The sequence below is a fragment of the Syngnathus acus genome, chromosome 6 (genome assembly GCF_901709675.1).
Source record: "Syngnathus acus chromosome 6, fSynAcu1.2, whole genome shotgun sequence".
Taxonomy (NCBI): Eukaryota; Metazoa; Chordata; class Actinopteri; order Syngnathiformes; family Syngnathidae; genus Syngnathus; species Syngnathus acus.
Genome location: NC_051092.1, coordinates 2,939,920 through 2,958,809, shown reverse-complemented (window position 1 = coordinate 2,958,809; position 18,890 = coordinate 2,939,920). Strand labels below are relative to the sequence as shown.

Here is an 18,890-nt window from a genome sequence, read left to right as displayed (position 1 = left end):
CCAAAATGATACCCCCCCTCGGCAGAGAGAGAAAAGGAGCGGGAACTCAAGGGTGCGCACAATAAATGCAGCGGCGGCGAAGAGAAGATTGTTATAGGAGGGCTTTGTTGAAAGGATTGGAGGGTTTAACAGTCCCACATCCTCTCAGGCTGTCCTTCATCTCCAATAATCAAGCTTGGCCGCAGAATATCCCGAACCGTGTTGCCGTGCCTGCCTGGCACTCATCTTTAAACCGCCAGTCTCGGGCTTTCCTCTTGAAGTCTATATGTCGCATTTACGGCTTCAAACGCCAAGCGCGGCAGACGGACATGTCTTTAAAGCCAGATATCGCTTGCTTTCTTTTTGGCTCTCTTTTTTTGTGCTACATTAGCATCAGATGAAGGGAAGAATTTTGCGTGTGATGCAATGGGTTTCCTGAGAATTGGGTGCTGCTGTGAACTTTGTTTGCAAAAAGGCCTGTGAAGCAAACTCTTGAGCTTAGGTCAAAGTGCAGCACGTAGCTCCATTGTAGCCTGAAATTAAAAAAATATATATATATACTTTCTGTGTATATTAACCTTTTAATGAAAATGGTATGATACTGTACAGCAGTACTATTTATAGAGTTTTATTTGAAATAAAGAGCCTTTTTTGTTGAGGAAAATTAGAACAGAATAAACAAAACTATTTGTATAATTTCATCTTTTTAAAAATATTTATTTTGGGATTTAGAACCTGCATATACAGATTAATTAAACACATTGAAAGCAATTCCAAATAATTTTCTTTCTTATGTAGTCTAATTTCTTCATGACAGTGATTTTTTTTAATACTCAGCAATTATAATATTAATATTTCACTCTGTGTATAGTGAATCTGTCAGCGTTTTTGAACCATTGAAAAAATGAATATCTTCGCTCTCTTATTGAGGTGCACTTGAACAGTCTGCTCGTTTTGCCACTGCCAGTTTGGCCATTATACACTTGGGGGCGCTGCAGGCCACCAATTCCATTTTCCACTTCCATCAGAGTTGCTTGCTTTGGGCCTGCCTGTCAGTGACGAGGCTGTGCGCCGCATTCGTTTGTGTCTGCACGCACTTTAAGCAGGATGAGACCACAGGTACCAGGTTCACACCACGGTCCGTGTCACTGTCGATAGAAAATTAAACACAGAGAAAACAAGAGCGCGACCCCAAAATTGTCCATATTCCAACGGCTCGCAAGGGCTCACGTCACCTCGCTGTCGGCTAGTTCCAACCTGTAACGTTTTGCACGGTGAAAATAGTCCAGCTGGACGCATTGTGTACACTCAACCCCACCCCTCTCTCGTTTAACGCCTTTGTGTGAGACCTGTACGCCTTTGCCTGCTAATAGCTCGTCCGGTTGAAGGTCAGGGTACTCTCCTAATGAGCTGCTGCGAGGATTTGGATCAGCAATTTCAAGCAAGCATGCAAGGCCACGAATTTGGACGCGTACTGGACACAACATTAAGGACACAGAAGTGTGTCAAAATGGTGTACAGGATTTCAAAGTGAGGTCGGAGTTTGGGAGTCTAGAAAAAATGTTTGCATTAAATTTCAAAAAGTGCTTACCAACGTAATTATGAGCAGCGCGTCAATAAAGCAAACATACTGAATCAATTAGTTTGCTCTCGGCGTATTAAAGTTTCAGACGTGATTGTGATTAAAACCCGACATCCCGACAGTCGTTTGTGTGTGTCTTTAAAATGGTATTTATTTTTCAACAACAGTCTTTTGTAGAGTATGAAAGGCTGAATTGAACAAGAATGACATTTAATATTTTAACATAGCACAACAGTTGCAGTTTAAAAGATAAAATGGTTGAGGTCAAAGTGAAATCAGCAATTTAACCACAAGACATGTCAGTTACTCGTAATGGAGTAAAACAATGATGAGGTCTGTATGCTTTCTACACTCCAAGCCTGTCGGGTTTCCAAGAAAATGCGGAGGTGTGAGAGCTGAGATTTCACAGAACACACACACACTTGAGTCTTCAGCTCCTGCAGGGTTTGGTTCGGGGGTTCCGTCGAAAAAAGCCCATTGCAGATAGTCGGCCTGCAGCCAACTGGTTTGGATTGTAGGGTGGGACCCAAACAGATGGGAACTCACTCAAAAAGGTGAGGACGAGGTCAGTCTGAGCTCGGGCGATAAAGCTGTGGGCAGCGCTCGTAGCACTGTTTTAAAAGTTAACTGGAGAAAACAGCTTGTGCGGTCGGACTAAACTAAGAACATATTTTTCCCCCCTTTTGTCTAGATCGCCACAGGCGGAAGAAGCAGACACCAAATGTTTGAAAATGATCTGAAAAGTGGAGTGGTTTTTTTTTTTGGGCTAACCCAGATTTTGCCATACGCGGGAAGTTGAAGCACTGTCCACGCCCACCGCGCGTCAGACGGACGACATCACAGGTAATTAAGGAACACCTTGCAGTTTGGAGTTCAATGATCAAAAGTTAAACACTATTCTCACTCATAATACAAATCCCATGAGGACCTTCACCACAAGTAAACTCTTCATAACTCGTGCTGTGATTGGGCAACATTTCCCCGTCACCACTACCCCTCCCGCCCCCTTCCCACCCAGCATCGCTGTAAAAACACTCGCCTCGGCGGCACCAGATTAACAGAGAGCCCCCTAATGGAGTAATTACACCAAGCCAAACATCTATTTTTCACCTGTGCTCCGCCATTATTCTCTGTCTCCCTCGCCACTCTATTGGAAGTCACTTACTCGCCTTACAATGACTTATCATTGACTGCCATTTAGACGTTCCTGAGCAATTTGTCTTTGGCCCGACCGGACAATCTTTCTCCCTCCGTTATATGAAACATTCATGGGGAAAAAAGGGAAGCGAAAAGCCCTCGCACAAACGTACACAAACAGCGGCAGTGTGTCTTAACAGATACTAGAAAGGTGACAGACGAGGAAAATAATGTTGGCTAGTCCAAACGCCTCGGGGACCAGTTGGAGGGGGCGGGAAACATCTCCATGACACAAATGTGTTAAATGGGTCGTGCTGCTACTGCTGCTATTGCATCTGGTTAACGCACTTACAAACCAACAAGATATATGTTGCCCTTTGATTGTCGATACAATACTGATAAGATATATTTATAGTATCTTTTAGATATTTAGCTGCGCTAAAGGCGAGCAGCTAGCTGACTAACACCACTGCCACTGTCAGGGAAGCAATTAGCAATTGGCCGCTAACACTAGCGGTGTATAATTTTTTTTTACCGGCCAGAGAGGGAGATCTGTGTTGCAAATACGCCGCGTTGTGATCGACACTAAATTAGTGTCTATCATTTTGTTTGGAAGCAGCCATTTTGGGCGAATTCCAGAGCTACTACGACAAATTGCGACGATCGGTTTAAGGCACGCTAAACAGATGCGCCACAGTAAATAGTGAAGCTTTTTTCCTTACGGCCTCTAAAGTGGGCAGAATGCAGCCTCACTCCGATGATCATTTTGAAACGTTGTGTTTTCATTCGCTAATGGCGTCCTTGAATTCCAGCTTATGTTGTATTTTGCTGTCCTTCGTAGTAATGTTTAGACTGCTTTTTGCCACTTTGCACACATTAGCTTTATGAATTCACAATATCAACCGACACTCAAGTTTTTCCATGCATAACATAGAACAGCACTGACGGATCGTTTAGCCACGCCTCCCCGCGCGTACGGCGGTAGCCGAAAGGGTTAATGACGGTCTTAACTCAGGGGGGGGTTGTCTGATTAGTCTCTCTCGCTGCTTAACACAATGACAAATAACCACGATTCTTTTTCTTGCACTGATAATCAGGACAACATTTCTCACCGGCCCCGAGTGAGACCATTAATCCTCCCGCGATGGCGCCGATAAGTGGTGACTTCAGAGTAATGGCCTTGTCACCTTCAAAAAAGTGGGGGAAAATGTAAGCAATTAAAAAGCTACGCTTGTTATGATATCATTTTGGCGTGTCACATCTATCTGTGTCATCTGCCAGTTTTAATAGACTGATTAATGGAATTATGTTTTTTTTTGTAATTAAAAGGATTAAAAGGATGGTCTCTACACATAAAATATTATTTATTGCGTATGTGGGGCGGAGGTATGAGATCTAGATTGCCGTTGTGATTTTTAGAAAAAATCTTACACCGCATCGCCTGAAGCTTGAATGTACTTTTTCCTTTTAGTTTATAATATTACAGATGAAAAGATGATGTTCTTTCTGGGAATGCATCGCTTTAAAATATCTTAATAGCTTTTGAAATATCGACTGTCGTTTGTGTTTAATCTTAATCTATGCAATTCTGGTACAAGTATAATTTGTTCTATGACTAAATTCTTAAATCAATTTAATTAACGCAAGCTATCACCGTAAATTAGAATCGCCTTGAATTGTTATATTTGTGTCGGAAGACGATGAGAGTCCAATATCTCAACTTATTTATGTTATGTTACATTGTACCCTGTGAATTGAATTTTTTGTCATTCACCATTAACCATGCACAAAAAAAAAACCCTGATCATGCGATACGCAGTACGTCTAAGGCTACAGCTAAGTTTCCTTCAAAAGGGTCCCGGGCCCCGAGTTTCAAATCCCTTCCAAAGCCCGTTTTGGCGACTCTTTGTTTGGCTCATTGGCATTGTGACCCCATGCTTTCTCAGACTTTGAACTCAAAGCTTTGGCAAAGCCGTATTGCTTCTTTAAACACATTATCAGCGGACTTGGGTTTTAAGAATATCACTAATCATCTTAAGGTTTTAGTGCAGAGCGGCAGCATCATCAAAGACTCCCTGGGTCCATTCACTGACTTGGGACACTGTAAGAACAGTGAAATAGCCACACGTGTATTTGCGGCTATTCGTTTGCGAGTGATCGACTGAAATCCTATCCAAGAACTGAAACTACTTTTCAATGTTCCTTAAAATGCCTCTTCAACTGAAACCTCCTCCCCACCCCTTTTTGTCTTTCATCAAAAATGTAAATCAAGTACAACAAGATTTCCAGTAACATATTAGCAAACCTCAAACCGCAGCTTTCATTAAGGCTGAATCATTTGCTAGGTTAAGATTTCCGCCTACACAGCGGCATCATAACTTGGCATCTTGTGAGTCTTTAATGAATAATGAATGTCTAAATATATCAACTGACAAGAATCGAAGGCCGTGTTTTTAAGACGGAGACTCGGCGTGCTTAGTAGACAACGTTTGTACGTAATTAGCGAAAGCTAACGGTTGAAGCTAATGCTACAGTACGGTTGGTGTTCCATTTCCTTTTTTATCCATTATTTGTGCCTTGTTTACAAAGTTTCCAACATGGCTGAATCTTTCTCACTCACTTTTCTAATCTTAGCCGTGTCATCAGTGTATCAGAAATTCATATTATTTCTTTCACTTGATTATTATTTGTGGATCAAGAAAACATTTTGTCCAATTTATTTCAGGTATACTTAATTGGTTACTTTTAACAATCCAAGAGTGGATCAGAATCCTGTGGGGTAGTCAGCGGACTTTACCGAGAGAATCTTGGCGTAAAGTAGTTTGGAGTTTACTCTTTGCCCGTCTTTCTGGAGGGCACTTTGCAGAAAATGTGTTTGCGCATGTGATTGCACAGCGGTCCGCTTGTGCCCCCTCGGCTCCTTCTTAAAGCTCCTCAATCTCGTCAGTCCCCCCACCCGTGATTGCGATTTGGCACCTCGAGTCACATTGTCTTCATCTGGAAATATTTCAGCCGCTTTTGGGGAGATGAGGGATAAAGGAGGAGAGGGTAAAAACACACCCTGTTGTGTGAATCCTAGAGAAGGCCTTGAACCCTGCCATTCAGTCCTTTCACTTCATCAGCTGAGTCTAATTGCCAGAGAGGACAGAATACCCCAGGCCCAATTGTTCTTTATCCTCTTTGGAGCCTCTGAGGCATGAAAAGCGAAAGGCCTGCTTTTGATCTTTTTGGGTTGTTTTTTTTTTTTTCTTCTTCTTCTATCATCCCCTACTATCCTCTCCCTCAGAGTGGGACACTCCTTTTCAGACGATGCCCCCTTCTTCATCCACACTAAATAATTATCAAGCTCCGCTTCATCAAATAATAGCGGCTACGGGAGGTCACGACGGGGAGGTCCAAAGGTCCGCAGGGGTGGCCGCGAGGACGCGGCGGCGCTCCCCAACTCATCTCGGAGGCATGCTTCTCAGCGGTGACTACCTTTACAGACCTTGACCCCGGGTTTTGGTTTGCCCGTCCTAATGAGACCCTCTCGCGCGTCCCCGCCAATGGCCGTGTTGGGAGGCCGACGTACAATGAGACGCAGCGCCGTGCTCAAACAAGAGCGCATCTGTGCTATCTTATTCAAGCCTTGGAAAGGAGCTCATGCGTCTCAACGTCCCATAGGCGCAGAGAGCCCGTCTATTGACACCTACTTGTCCTTTGCGCTCGCCACCTTTCAGTCACACCCGAGCTCTCATCGCAAAGAATTCTCGTTGGAGTATTTAGCCCTGCAAATAGTGCTTAACTTGCTTAGCGTGGGGATGGAGAATTTTTTTTTTTTTTTTTTTTTTTGTCAAGATGAAAAAGTCTTTGACGCTGCTTGTCATTTCTCTAGTTCCAAAGAGTGCCCTCTCCCCACCTCTCCTGACAAAAGCAAACATTAGTTGTATCAAAAGAATGCGGGGGCACCAACGTTTCTTTTCAAAAAAAAAAAAAATGTTTTGTTTCTTCAAATGGATTCACAAGCATGCAGATGCTTGTTGATTTTTCTTTCAGAGTTGCTCATACATTTATTTATTTTTTTATCCGGCCTTCAGGTTTTGTCCTTGGCACTCACATGTGTCAAAACGTGACGACTATAAAATGGCACTCAGGTGATTAAAGGAAAATGTGCAAGAAATAACAAGACCGCCAACCAAGAGAACGTGTCAACAACAAAAAAAGCGACAGCGGGACATGCTAGGAGGGTTTGGAGCAAAGTGACAAACAAAAAACACAAGTAGCCCCAACAAAAACCTTCAAGCAATCATGTTACGCACGCCTAACATCTGAGCGCAGTGCCAGAACAAAGCCGAGCTGCTGTCAGTGCATCGATCCGCTCCTGAAGGCGCACACACACACCTACACACACACACACACACACCTTTAACTCTCTGAATGACCCCCCCCCCCCCTCTACCCAGAGCCTCTAACGCTCCGCCCTAACTGCTCCCTCAGAATGTTCTTATTGATCTGGCCTACTTCGCCGGAGTTAACTCGCTGATAAAACCGGACCGAGGGATTCCAACGGCACGATGAGTGTTTGGATGTCTGGTAATGACGTTGAAAGAAAACACTTTCAAACAACTCGATGCACACACCGACTGCCATTTTGCTCTTGTACTGTAGAAACTGAGATTCGACGTAAACTTTGACAAATTGTTTAGTCAGACTCCGAAAGAGATTATGCAAGGCAAGTTTATTCGTAGAGCACAATTTATATACAAGGCAAAATACTTTACATCTATGTGCATTAAATGACAAGAAAGCAAAAAAATAAAATGTTAAAGTGACATTTTCAGGATGACTGCTCCAGATTTTAGCCGCATGAAATTTTAGATGTAGCCTCTCCGTGTTTAATCCTGACTCCAGGCTCCAGCAAGGAGACCACTCCCTTTGGTTCTCAAGAGCCCAAGAGGGCTCTTCCGACATGTCAGAGATGTACTTTAGCGCTAGACCATGAAGAGACTTGTGAAGTCTATTTGATGAACGACAGGAAGCCCTCAGCGCTGAGCTTATATGATTGTGGTCAAGTTTGCTAGACACCGGCTGATTTATATTGAGAGGGAAAAAAAAAAAAAGACAAACTTCAGGAAATAAACAAAATGGAAACAATAACATATAATGTACACCAAAAATGAGGACCAAAATCTTTGGATAGTCACTAACTCTAAAATCTTCAATATTGAGTTCATTAGATAATATATCACTCAATCTAAAATCCTCAATATTGAGTTGATTGAAAAATATATGAACACTAAATGGAATTTATGTGAAGCTAAGAATTTCTTCTTATAATCACAAACTAAATAAGACAACAGCGCCTCTGCTGGTCAAAAGGTGCATTTCATTTTTTTCTAATTTGCTACAAAATTTAATTAATCCACAATGACTTCCACGCTAACAACCATATTCTCGATCCATGATTAGTATTCCCATCCCTCGTGTTGTCGTCTTTTGGTCAATTACGACATAAGTCTAGAGCTTGACATTTAATTAAACCTTCTCATAGTTTTTCCTTCATAGCTAACATAGCTAAATATCAACTTTGGATATTTTCAGCAATGATTTTTGGTAGTTATCCTGTTCGGATGAGTAATCAGACTATTTCTCCTAAAATTAAAAAAAGAAAAGTGTCTAGTGAGTGGTTAAATTGTATGTCAGTTTCACTTTTTTTTTTGTTAAACGTCTTTAGTGCTGTCATGTTCACAGCATTCCATGTGGGAGGGTCTGCTGATAAGCGAGCCATCTGTAGTGGGCTGCCGAATGACATGCTGTAAAGCGAGATTTGAGAGTGTGGAGAGACTTGACTTGACAAATGTTGGCACGTAATGAGACAGAAGGGAGTAAAAAAAAAAAAAAGAAAAGCAGAAGTCTGTCCAGAGATAAACAATTAGATTTGTCCCTGAGGTAAAGGCCAGGCAAAGCAAGGACTCTCACACTCGCAAAATCAATATGGCTTCTAGTAAGAAGGGTGAGAGGGATGATGAGGTTATCATTCCTTTCTCACGTAAACAATGAGAAACAATTACCGCTAATTAAAAATCGTTGTTTGCTAATATGAACGCTACACCTTCCCATCTGTAAATCAAACGTTTTTGCCAGTCCTTCCATCAACTGCCATGTTGGCATTATGTCACAATCTAGCAAAGGTTTTAGAATTTTGACAGATTAGTTTCCAGAGTCAAATCAAATATATTCATAAGAAATATATTTTAAAAAATGAGTTCCTAGCTTGTTAGTCTGTGCACAAAAGATTTCTTAATTCCTCGGCCACTAATAGACTAGAAGACGCCTTTGGGAAGAGATGCTTTCACACTCCAAGATAAAACCCATAATGGAGCCTGGCCCATAGACAGACCGGTCAGCCCCCTACGGGATGTTTTCCCCCCATCGGAGGCCCGGTCCAGACTTGCCGGTCTAATCTAACATCTCACCACGGCTCCCGGCAGGCTTCACAAGGCTAGCACTGCCAGGACACAGAGGGTGAAGCACGCTCGCTGTGGCATTCGAGAAGTCAGCAACGCGAGATGGTCACGGATTTTGGGGTGGGCGTGCGTGATATGCCGACTCTCTTCTGAGATGGCCTCAAAGGTGTGAGTCTGTGCTTGTCGCCTCATTTCCATGGAGACGCTGACATGACACCCCGGTGGGCTTGTAGCTGTCTCGGCCCCGGAGCGCCGGGGGAGGAGACCTAGCCATCACCTGGGCTCCGTGAGACTTGGAGGCACCGGTCCGATGACTTTTGATAACTGTCATCTCAGCCAAAGAAATGACAAGCCTGGAAAAAAAATAAAAAAATCGGCTAGGGATTTGTAGTGGGGCATTGTTTGCTGCACCGTTGAATCTTTGGGCGAAACTCTTTGTTATGCTACAATGAACGAAACCGTGAGATTCTCTATTTGAATGCAGAATTTTATCTTTCAATGCAAACCACATTTTAATGCCAAAGTTGTTTATTTATTCTTTGCTAGCAACAGTCAGAACATCATACGAACCAGATCACAAATATCGCAAATTGACATAAATAAAAAAAAAATAAAATAAAAATAATGGTCACATTTTTTTAGCTCAAATTATCCAAAACCTCAATGTTGCAAATTTACAGACAATAATAATAATAACCCTAATAATAATGATAATAATAATAATAATTCTCAAATGCTGACTAGACATGTCAAAACAAGTTTAAAAAAAAAAATTGTTCCTCTAGCTTTGAAATATTTCGGCGCATTAAATGAAGAAGTCAAAGACCAACATTAAAATAAAGACAAGCTTTATTGTAGTGCATAACGCAGATATCCAAAAATAAATGGAAATGATTAGATCCCTAATCAGAGACATCAGAGTAATCCCAATGTAATGTTCACGACCATTGTTGGTATTACCTAAAAAATGACTGCTAAATGGGATCGCAAATCTCCTGCATTATCCCGCCCACCCCGCCTGCCCCCCTCGTCGCGTGTCTCGTATTATCTGACAAACCAAATACAGGAGCTTTCATGGAAGAATCTCCACTTTCTTCCTTTTCAGCCAAAAAGAAAAGCGGCATTCTGAATAGCGTGGCGATTCTTTATGCAGAGCCGAGACGCGCCACCTTCCAGAATGTGAGAAATGGCCATCCCTAATAATACGCCACTATACAATGCTTCTGACAGACGAGCAATAAAGCAATCAGGGTCCCAGGCATTCCAAATCTCTTTACCGCCCACCCTCTAACAGACCGCGAGATGGACGGCTGACCCGCGAGCTGTCAATCATTGGGGGATACCTGCTGGAGCCTGATCAGGGGGGAGCCGAGGGCAGCGCTCCATCAGATCTGTTTTCACACTCCAGACACTGACGTCGCTAGCATAACCGTAGACACAAAAAGCTCCATCACCTTAATCTTAATCACGAGATACATATAGATGGTACCTATTTTCTTTTTGACTAGTTAGTTTAAATTGGAATGGGAGTGACTTGAGATCTAGCGAGGGTTGCAAATGTAATCCCAGCGAGAGTGTGAGTAACCTTTTTCCTTGCCTTGGGAATCAGGCATTGATCTGTCATGCTGTTTTGTACGAGATGAGGTCTTCGCATCGCCTCTCAATGTCTTCTCGTCTTCTACGTGCCGTGCATTCGCCTTTGAGTCTTTGATGGCTTCCGAAGGAGCGTCGAGGGAAGGGCGGGGGTGTCCGAGTCCAGTTCATTAGCCGTTTGTAGCTCTCTTCAACTAATAGATCACCATAATGCTGTGGTTAGTTAATGGCTTTCTGGCGTTTCCTCTGGAGTTTTCCCGTCTGTGGGCAGACTGCTAGAACTCCTCCGCTGTTTCTTTTTCCTAGAAGGCAAGCCGTGTGTTCTGCTGCCTAGTATCGACAATTTGCTTTAGCCGCCCGCGTCGGAGCCAAGACTGCAAACAGCCTGGCCGCATGGACTCGCTTGAAAGAAATAAAAGCAGCATCACACGAAACATAGGCATGTTTGCTGTCTTTCTCAGATCACGAGAAAATGTATCGGCGGTGCAAAGCAATCGGCGGCGGGGACGTTTGATTAAAAAGTGGCTACATCTTGACTTGATGCTTCATGAGCGCACTCTATTTTCAAATAAATTTTCCATTTTGTCTGAAAGGGGAAGACAAGTAAAAAGAATATTTTTGAAACAAGCATCAAAACTCAGGTAACGACCAATCACGGCTCAGCATGACCAAATTGACCAAATACGGTACAAAGTTGAATTGTGATTTATTTCGGGGTATGGTTCTTAGTATTGATTTAAGAAATGACTTTTGTACATGTTTGGAGCAGGCATTCTTTTCCTGTTTATTGGTAATTACATTCCGCTAAAGCCTTTGGACGTTCATAAATCAAAAATATTAAAATCTAATTGACAGATTGTCATGAAACTGGCGGGCCACTGTTTTTATTTGCTCCACTGGGGGATTAATGAGGTTTGTTCTCGACAACTCATTAGTAAAAATGTCATGTCAAATAATGTTTTGGCCTAAATACACTATCGGAATAGTGAAAGTCGTTCTTCAACCTAGTAAGAAAATAAATATAACAATAATTTAATGTTAGCCAAACTGCCAAATGAGTTTTTCTTTGAATTTGCAGTCATCCAGAAAATTAGTTTGCTTTGCAGACTTGCGTCAATTTTTTCATTTCTCACCTCATGGCAGCCAAAACATAAACGTCGCTTTGGCCAAAAAAAGCTGGAGGCGTTGCCGGACCCCCGGACCTTTGTGACCGGTGGCGTGTCATCCCTCACTTTGTCATGTTTAACTCAAACCGATCCCCATTCAAAGCGGCATCCATCAGCGTTAGTCGAGAACAATGACAGATTGCTTTCCTGCCGCACTCAAAGCATCTGGATTCTTTCCCTCCTCCCGCTCTTTTATTTATGCTAAACAGCCCGAATAACAGCTGGGCAACGGGAGTTTACAAGTTAATCAATTGTTTGTTAGCAGCCACGGCGATGCTCCATCTGCGAGCTAATGTTCATTTAGCATGCTAATTTTCCCACAGGCAACAGCGTAGCTTTTGATTTGAATGGTTTATTTACGTTTAGCAGTGCGCGAAACGTTCCGTTTGACTGTGTTCAGTATGTTAGGGACAACTTGTTAAAACAACAACAGCAGTACAATAAATCCCATTTAAAATTTTTCGGGGGAAGATAAACTCATGAGGAGAGTGCGTCACCATATGTTCAAATTGAATTCTCCTTCGGCGATATTTAGTTTCAGTGAGTGGTTAGCGCTTTGCTTTCTTTTTAACGACCTTGCCTTTGTGTCTCCTGTCGAGTGGCGGAATTTCCGACTTCTTGGAACGTGAACATTTTGTTCCAGAAAGCTAATTAGCCTTTTCGTTGCAATATCGTTTCAGATTTTTGAAATTTTGGACAGAATTTTCAAACTTTTCAATCAATCATCCTAACATTGTCAACTAATGAAGGATTTGAATTTAGGTTTCAATTTACGAAACGTCAAGCCTCCAATTCCCATTCAATCCTTCAGACAACAACAATTGGATGGTAAAATATTTGAGAAGGACTAGGGCGGGTGGTCTCATTAGTCCTATTTTATCCGTCCTGCCTTGGCAGCTCGGGGCGGGTGTTGAGAAAGGCCAGCGTTTCCAACCACGCTGTGGGCAGCAGCGTTCACCTCTCCTATTTGCCGTCTTCAGCGCAGCTACTTATTTATAATCCCACCAACCTCAGTGTTGGTAAGAGTAACTCTTGCCCAGTTACTCGCGCTCGCATCACACGGCGAGGTCACTTCCCTCCGCACTCCTCTTGCATTCCAACACGGCTCTAAGACAGCAGCTCTGTACTACTCCAAATCACAAAGAGGCTCAGATCAGAGCCGATGCTGGACGTGATCCAGGCCCTCACGGTTTGGGCAGCTGGGAGCAGCCTATAATAAGTCGGAGACAACGAGAACTTGCGGGCCTTCCACGTTTTGCATGAGCTTGTTGTTCTACGATTGAAATTAAACGCTTCCATTGGTTTTTCGGAGACCACCGTCAAAGATTTGATATCAAGTAGTCATAAAGTGTGTCAAATTTAATTTAAAAGCTGCAATTACAAGGCTGGCTAAGTTGCCACTTTCCGATTTAATGTGAAATATTTGTTGTCAATTTTGTTTTTGCTACCCTAGCGCAGATGGAAGATGCCATTTGCGCCACTCTGCGCCGTTGTGGGAGTGAACACAGGCAAAGCCCAGCCAATCAATGCAGATAGCTCATTCTCTTTAAATTCAGCTCAAGGAGAGCGGCTCTTGTATTTGTAATCTGGAGCATTCACATCAGCACTTGTGAAAAATGACATTTTTCTCAAAATATAATGAAAAAGTTTTTCCCACTTGAATTACAAACATTCATTTTAACTTAAAAAGTAGTTTTTATTTTGAATTTATAATACAAATAAAAAGTCTTGTGACAGAATTAATGAATTACAGGCAGGTTTCTGAAGATTTTTAAACTTCTGAAGTGTTAAAAAAAAAAACACACGCATTTATCTATTCAATCCAAACTGATAACTTTATTTGTCAAGTATTTCTTTTTCTCCAAGGAGTACTTTAAGAACACCTCTTGTGTGTAAATGCCATGTACAAACACACACACACACACGACAAAGCAGCTATATTATTTTATCATTCTATTTTAATGAATAATAATGACCAGTTTGCGACGACGTCGACTGCGGCGGCACTTTAACGTTCTCTCGTAGCCTCTTAAGCCTCCGGTGATAAATCTCGCACGGGCTCACTCGTATAACTAAACCCCAAACCTCATTCAACTTCACATCCATCAGTGTTTGGCTGAAAGCGATGACAAAGCACTTTCAATTACACCAGTAACTGACTCTGGAAACAGTTCATAGCGAGGTCCGGCCGGGGGAGAGTGTGCGTGCGTGGGTGCGTGAGGGGGGGGTAGCAAACACAAGGGGGGGGTGGCTGGTAGGGCATCCGTTTGACTCGCTCCCAAATAATAAAAAGGGTGGTGCGACGCGGGGGGCGCCGCCTGCATCGCGCACCCAAGGACAATTCACCTATTTTGTGCGCTGTCACCCCCGTCGTCTGATTTATGGTGGGGACATCCTTCTTATGACCTATTCGTCCATCAGCGCCCCGCTGGTGATTAGATGCTGAAGTTTCAAAGCGTCCTCAGTCGGGGCGCTTGTCTGGTCGCTTGGACAGGGTGGGGGGGGCGAGTTGTGTGGGGGGGGGTCAATGTTAGAGAGCCATTCTTAACCCGGAGCACCAGGCAAGCCAAAGGAGGTGCTTTTGGAGAATCCATCAGCTTACTAAATGCCCAATGTTGATATTTTCTCTCCCATGCCAGATTTTAAATTATCATGTGAAGTGTGAGCCGCTATCTAAAAAAAAAAAAAAAAAAAAGTTAACACGGCAATGTTTCATTGGAGTGATTTTTTTTTTTTTACTCCATAATTGCGCGATCCTCTTCAGCACTTTTGACTCGCCACTCGGTTTGAATAAGCAAACTCATTTCCGAATCGGTGTTGAAAAAATTAATCAGCGTGTCACATGTTTTGCTATTGAAAGAGGAAATGAGCAAAAAAAAAAAAAAAATCCGCCTTTGAATAATCAAACGACTGATTGTCAACAATAACAGCAAAACCGCAACAGTCAAGGAAAGGTCTAATTCAGCAATAGATAAGTGATAACTTTTCCTTCTTTCAAAAAGCCTTTCATTCCGTAAATGAAAGAGGCCCGATCCTCCCGAGTCCCTGATTTTATAAAGCAGTTCTGACTCCCCCCCTCCCCTCCCTCCCCAGATGAAGTCCACAGCCTTTACTCTCTAACTCCAGGCAATTATGACACAGAGGAGATCTTTGCCTTCTGCGCTCCCAACAACAGCCCGCAAAAAAAAAAGAAAACAGCCATGGCAATTATTTTATTTATTTTCCCAAAGCAGAGTTGTAAAAACAAGGTTGCTCTTCTCAATTGTAATCACCCCCCTGCCCTTTGCGAAAGCAACAACAACGTAGCGCAACAAGCCACGAGGCAAAACAAATCGCTGGTGATTTACAGAATTATAAAAGATTTTAATAGCCGCAGTGTTTCTCTCGCTCACATTGGTCTTTATTTCCAGGAGTCAAAGTTTCCTCTCCGCCCCGGGCTTTTAAGAAGCAGTAATTGGCCAACAGAGAGACGTCGGATCCCCCCCGAGTGATTGAGCGTATTTGTTGCTATGAACTGCAGGGTATCACTCGAAAGATCACAGGTTCGGGTTGTGAGAAACTGCAAGTTAGCAAAGCGCGCTACTGTTTTGGACCACTTTTCCATCATATTTATCTTCCTCTTTCTTCCTCTCAAAGTCTTAACCTTTTTGTTGTTTGTCTCTCAGTTTGCCTGATTAGAAACATTTCCAAATCATTTGGCACGAACAATTGGGCTCTGGCTTTTCTTTGTAATACTCGAGTCATCCCTCATTTGTTTATTTATGACAGCAAAAGTGCCAGATTGTTATTCAGGCATCTAATAAATGTCTAAGCGATGAAACGTGAGGGAATTGGAGTGCTGTGATTGTATTTACGACTGGCGTGAAACTTTAGCGGGTTGCTAATTTGTTTTGAAAGAGTTTTAACGTAACATTTTTTACTGTTCCGAAGCGACGACAAGAGCCGCAGTGGTAGGTGAGCTCAACCCACCAGGGAGGCGTAATGGAGTTTGACTCTCTAGCATGGCTCTCCTTGTTAGCGTTGTCAAAACTGCCAGCGCCAGGTAAGATGAGGGACGCCACTTTTTGGCTTTTTAGCTTCAGCGAGAAAGAAAGCGGCGTAGCCCCGAGCCCTCATCCCCACATCACTGCAGCCCTTTCTGCCTGACAGCCGCTCAATGGCCAGCGTCTGCCAGCATGAGGGAGGGAAGGGGGAGGAGGTGGGGGACGCTGCCAAGGAGCCAGAGATAGAGATGATTACCACATCCCTCGCTCCCCTCCCGGTGTCTGCTCACTACAAGATGATAGCTACTAACAAAGTGCTGTCGACGTGTTAGCCGAGCGACGAGTGGGACTTGGACTACGATGTGAAAAAAGATGTCTGGGAGGGTCAGCGGGAGAAGTCCAAACAAGTTAGGATGACTGGATATTCCAGTTTACCCCACACATAGTTTCGGAGCTATGTTGGCTCACTCGGATAAGACTTAAGTTTTTGCAATAGCAATTAGCACGCAAATGATTAGACCACGCTTGTTTTTTTTTTTCAGTTTATTGTTAATTTTAAAAGCCTGTTAGAAAAATTTGCAATCCCAAAAAACTGACTTTTTTGAGTTTTTCATTTCTTTAATATCCCTCTGGGACGCTTTGCAGACATTTAAATGAAAGAAAAAAAAATCACTGTTGACATTTATTTTTGTAATTACTGCCGAGTAGAAAGATCGCTCTGCTTAATTACCAGCATTTTAGCTACTGTGTTTTTTTTAAAAGAATGAGCTAAGATAAATTATGTCAAATAAAGTATTTGAAATAAATTATCGCCATTCAAAGATAAAAAAAAAATGTAGTTTTCTGTATTCAGAAACAGTCAATTATGAACTGGTATTTTTGTAAAGTTTGTTTCATGGAAGCAATAAGAATGTAATTTCATGTGCATGCAAATAGTTTTTCAGTCCAGTTTTATTTACTTTTTGTTAATTACAATATGTCCAATTATCCAAGTTTAATCACATAGTCAGAATTTTTAGAATATTTTTGCGTAACACCCTAATGCTGATGCTAATTAAAAAGACACTTGCACTATTGAATCACGCCATAGTTTTTAAAAAAAAACATTTTTCAATTAAAATTGGTATGGAAATAAAAAACAATATTTAAACAGTGTTCAAACTACTCATGACAAGTTTTAGAACAATTATTTTGGATTAGCCTTTTTCAAATGTCCTTGCTCAGAGCGCTTATTTCCTCGAATCTTTTCTCTCCATTTATTCAAAAGCTTCTTTCCATTTAATGATGATTTCAATGTTGGCTTCTCAGGATCAGAAAAACATCATTTATGAAAGAGACACGATTAATGTGTCAAACGGTCGAATAAATACCAAGTTATGAACTCAATGAATAATTGTGTTTATTCATGTCTTCAAGCAAAATAGTCAAGGTTACTATTTTTTTCCATAATTTTCCCAGCCCCAATAAAAGTTTGAACATTGTTCTGCCCTGCCTGACCCTGCTCGGGACCAGCACCGAGTCAAGCTTCGGACAATAAAGCGAATTTAAATAGCAGAAATTCTGCAACTTTGCTGAGCAACCACAAGTTTAAAAAAAAAGAAAATCAATTAAAAGGAGGCAGACAATGGAAACCAACCTAAGTGCTAGTTTGAACCAAGCCCATAAGGCTGGCCGAGAAACCACCGAGCCTAAGAAGCACTTTATTAGCCAGCAGGGGGGAGGGTCAGGAGGAGCAGCCCTATCATTGATCGAGGTTGCAGGATGCATCCACAGCTGCACTTTCTCTAAATTTTCTAAGAGTAAATATGCACCTTTGAAGTGGGGGGTGCCTGGGAGCACTCCCCTGCGTAGATTGCGCCGGGTTTCTGTGGGGAGCTGTAGTTACGGGAAAGATCAATGGGCAGGGCAATGGGGTGGCGGTGGTGGGGGGGTACACTGTCCAGCCCTCGAGCCTACACAGCAACTCCACAGCACGTCCATTGCCATGTTTTTTTTTTTTTTTTTAAGGGCTGCAGGCACTTGGGTTCTCCATGCTCCAAAAAGCAGTTGGAAGATAAAAATGAAATCATCTTATGTACAGCTAGTTTGGGATTGTTCTGCTTTGTATACTAAACATCAAATTGAGTCACATTTGACATTTAGAGTTTTATGTGAGTAAGAATACAAGTCTTTTTAAAAGAACAAAAAAAAAAATACATAGTACAGTATTTTCTTTGTTGTTAAACAGTGACAAGTTTTAACATTGCTAGTTTATTTTCCCCCTTCGTAACTTTGCATTTTTTTCATTGCGATTGATCGGTATTGTTTATATTCCTTAACAGTCAAGTTTTTTTGGCCCAGTAAAACATTTGATGATATGATCTAATGAGTATAAGACAAATATTTAGAGAAACACATTCATTTTGATGAATTTTGAGATTTACTTGTTAAAATAAAAATATGTACGTATAACCTGTAGTGAGACCAAAAAACTAGTAACATTGCACCTTGTTTCCTTCTCTTAGTTTTAGATTTTTTAATTTATTTATTTATTCAGTTATTCATTTATATTTTTTCAATCGTCGTTTCGAGAAACACATTAGCTTTGTTCGGAATTTTTTACATTGACTTTTCAAATTTTCTTCCTCCTAGTAGTAACTTTGCACTTATTTTTCCCGCTCATCATTTTACTGTCCTGTGGTCCAAAAACTCGTTATAGTCCGAAGCAAGCAAACACAGTTTTGACGGGAATACTCCGAGCGAGCGGGAAACTCTTGCATCCACTTTCTGAAAGCATGGAAAAAACCATATCGCGCCCATTGTGCGGTCGTAGCGTAGACGCGCTGCGGCCGACCGTAAGTGCATTAGGCTTGTGCTGAACACACACATCTTCCTTTCTTGTGGTGAGTGAAGCCTTTTTGTGGTAGAGACACTTGAAGATGATGCCTGTCTGCTTGCGGTTTCCACAGAGTGATTCTTAAAGCCCCTTCCTTCCTGCTTGTGTTGTTTTACACGTCGAAGGTTG

At 42.1% G+C, this 18,890-nt stretch overlaps 1 protein-coding gene across 1 annotated transcript in view; it reads left to right on the top strand.

Annotated features, from left to right (window-relative positions):
• The window catches only part of mctp2a (multiple C2 domains, transmembrane 2a), a 157,750-nt gene that overhangs the window by 76,795 nt on the left and 62,065 nt on the right, over positions 1-18,890 (top strand). Inside the window, exon 27 of the transcript XR_005098410.1 lies at positions 2,253-2,404. The gene's annotated coding sequence lies outside the window, so the exon portion shown is untranslated. The remainder of the gene's footprint in view (positions 1-2,252; positions 2,405-18,890) is intronic.